The sequence below is a fragment of the Mangifera indica genome, chromosome 4, assembly GCF_011075055.1.
Source record: "Mangifera indica cultivar Alphonso chromosome 4, CATAS_Mindica_2.1, whole genome shotgun sequence".
In the NCBI taxonomy this organism is placed as follows: domain Eukaryota; kingdom Viridiplantae; phylum Streptophyta; class Magnoliopsida; order Sapindales; family Anacardiaceae; genus Mangifera; species Mangifera indica.
Window position 1 is genome coordinate 1,816,935 of NC_058140.1, and position 3,806 is coordinate 1,820,740.

Here is a 3,806-nt window from a genome sequence, read left to right on the forward strand (position 1 = left end):
CAAACCTTTTGTATAACTCCAATTTAAGTTCAAACTCCAATTAATCATTTCAAATTTGGGTTGAATTCAAATTTATTCTTTTCAAGATTTTGTATAACTCAATTCAACTCAAATTCATTTAACCCTAATTATACAATTAAAAACAATAAAAATTATAAATTTAAGTATTATTTATAATGTTTTAACATATAATTAATTATTTTTAAATAAGCACACGCATCTGTAAAAAGGATCATTTAGATATTTTAGTTTTAATCTCATACAAGACACATGATCTTCTAATAATACTATTCATCCTATCAGTGATTCTCTAATGATATAGTATATCAATTCAAATAAGTTCAAACTGAATATAACTCGAATTCAATCCAAACTCTAATTGGCCTTATATTTGGTTTGGATCGAATTGATTCATACTTAAACTCTTATGTTTTTAACTTAGAACCTTTCCTCTCTCTCGTCTGGTTGTTATGTTCATCATCTCTTCCATCTCTGTGTTATGGTCATTGTTTTCTGTCGAAGTGTTTGTTTCTTTTTTACATTTTTAAATCTTTGTTATGCAGAAAACAAAGACACAATATGTAGTACAAAAATGACATTTATGTTCCTCAAAATTTTGAAAAAAGAAAAAATAAAAGTAAAATAATTAGAAATGCTATGATAATTTATTTGTTTGATATTGTGGGAGTCTTTCTATTAACAATTTAACATATGTGTTTGGGTGAGAGTTTATAATTTTAGAATTCAAGAGTTGGGAATTTCTAATTTCCCCCAATGATTGATGGAAACTAGTAATTTGCTAGATTATGGACAACCATGTATAACGAAGATAGATAAATTTAGGATTTGTTTATCACTGTAGGTAGATACGAACCAATTGAACCTAAACATTCATTAGCTTGAGTTTGGTAAAATGAGATCAATCGAGTTCAAGTTCAAGTCAAAGTTAAAAATAATTTGAATTTAGCTCAGTCCTTAAATTTGAAGTTTGAAGCTTAATATGAGTTCAAGACTCGAAATCGTTGTTCAGATTTTTAACTTAGATTTGTGACTCATGTTTGTAGCTCATTAATAAAGTGATGTCATTTTACTCAATAATAATAAAAACAACCTCATTTTTATAATTAGTTTACATGATTTGAATTGAGTCGTAAGCCAAGCTTGAATCAAATTTAATCATCCACTAACAACTTAGTTTAGTTTAACCCCATTTATCTCTCAAATATGAACATGTTATTTACAATGGTGCTTGTTTCAGGCTATTATGGCTAGGAAATTAATTATTTTAGACTTTTTTTAATCCTATACCTTTGTTATCTCATTCTTTTATTATACTTTTTTTTACTAAAACTTCAATTTCATACTCAGTCTGCCCTAATCCTTAACCTTAAAAACTTAGTTTCTTAAACAAATTATACATTTGTTAATTTATAAGTTTTTATAGTTTTTGTTGTTCTTTTGTATTTAATTTACTATAAAAATGATTTATTTACATCAAATCTACATTAGAATGACAACGTATTTAGTTTTTTAGATCAAATAAGTGAAAAATAGAATATTTTGATTTTTTTCTAGAAAAAAGTGGGTGGGTGGGAAATTATATGTGAATTTTTTAATTCATGTTTTATAAATCAAGTTTTCTAGTATATTTAATTAATATTTTAATGATTTATGTCAAATTGACCCACAAGTCTTACCTCAAGACTAGCAACGCAACCTGCATAGTCCATGGTCCTAACACAAGCTCGTAATCTTGCGAATCGTGTCAAAAAAAAGGGTATAGGCTATGCCACGGGCAAGAGTAACCCTCGTGACATATCTATTAATAAGTCGATGTAATTTCAATGCAAGTTCTTTCCATGAAGTATGAAATTATTTTAATATTATTACTAGTATCAATATTAAATTTTGACTAACAGGTTTATGTAATTTTCAATTTATGTTTTTAAAAAATTAATTAAATAGTTCATTTTCAATTATTTAATATAAAAAAACATATTTCTAATGAAATTATTCCAAAAGAGTAAGATTATGTATATTAATAATGAGTAATAATTTATATGTTAATGATAATATATTATAATATTTCTTTATTCATAATTCAAAAATTTTGAATTATAATATACCAATTAGTTTTCATTGTTAGTACACATATTTTAAATTTTCACTTACAAAAAGATATCTATCATTTAACCAATAAAAACTAATAAAAATTTTTCGATAACCATATTAAATAGAGATTCCATTTGACAGAAATCAATAAACTTCTATCTATAACCCTATTGCTTTAGGACTCCATTTACGAGTTTTTATATGTTACTAATGGAAACTTGTATAAATATTTCATAAAATAAAACAAATTGTTTGATTTATCTATAGAAACATCTCGAACTTCGTTTGGTTTTTTAGTTAAAAAAAAAAAACTATGTTAAAAATTCTAAACATGTATCATGAAAAGCCTATAATATCTTTAAAAATTCTCTCCATTTTTTTTTATAGTCATTTTACTTTATTCTAGACTATATTCAAAACCAATGGGCTATTCCCTAAAAAGAAAATAGAAAGAGTTTAAAAGATTTTGGAGTCTTTTCATGTTAAATAATTGGATTGATTACTTTATGCAAAATTTTGCAAAATATTAAAAATATCATCTCCTTGCCACCTAAATAGTTAAACTTAAATAGTAAGTTGAGTTGAGCTCGAATATAAGTTGGTTACGAGTTTGGCTTGAATCAATAAAACAACGACGATAGTTTGATTTAAGTATTTCAAATTGGTCTTAAATGAAGTTTAAGTCCAATTCAAGAAAAAGTTTGAGACTCAAATTTGTTGAACAATATCACAATGACATTATTTTATTAATCAGAAAAATGACTTGAAACTTAACCAATTTAACCTTAATTAGAGTTGTATTTCTAAACAATAAAATTATGTACATTACCCATGAATATTAATTTTTATATTAACGAGAATATATCACTATTTAATCACATAATAACGCATCATTGTGAATAAATAAATTTTGTATATAATAATTTTATTCATTTTCAAAACCTCACTAAAAAAAATAAAAATGAGTTGTTGTAAAATTTATTAAAAAAAAATAATAATAATAATTATGAGAGATTATTTTATCTTATAAAATGAACGGATGTCATTCAGGTTCATATTGAATTAGAATTAGAATAGGATTTGAATTCGGGAGCCGTTAAGCATGTGATTACGTGGCATACATCTGGCACTCGTTTTCTCATTCCAAACGGAATTCGTCAAAGTAACGGCTACCTAAGTGAATCTCTATGTATATCTGTGCGCGCTCTTCCAGGATCATAAAGACACATTCGCCTTTCTTCTACTTTTTTCAAAATTCTCTGATTCTACTTTTTCAAAATCTTTCTTCCATTTTCAAGATTCTCAGAGTTCGACTTCTTGAAATCTCAGGTTTGTTGCCATATCTCCCTCTCAATCACGGCTGTCGTTGTTATTACTTGCGGTGTATTTGTAGAATGGACATCAAAGAAGCTATAATCAAGCTTGGACGCGCATTAGGGTTCTCTTCTCTTTTTATTATTATTCTTTTTCATAGGTTTGGTTTTAGAGTTTTATGTTCATGCGTTGAGGTTGGTTAAGGAGATACTCAAGATTTCGATTACTGCTGATCTTGATGCGTTGTGGTTGGTTAAGGAGATAAGGATTCGAGATTGAAGTTTTTAATACGGGGAATATCAAGATTACTCTTCAAGATTTCGATTACTGCTGATCTACATTTAGTTTTACATTTTGGGTAGGGTTAGGTTTTTGTGGCA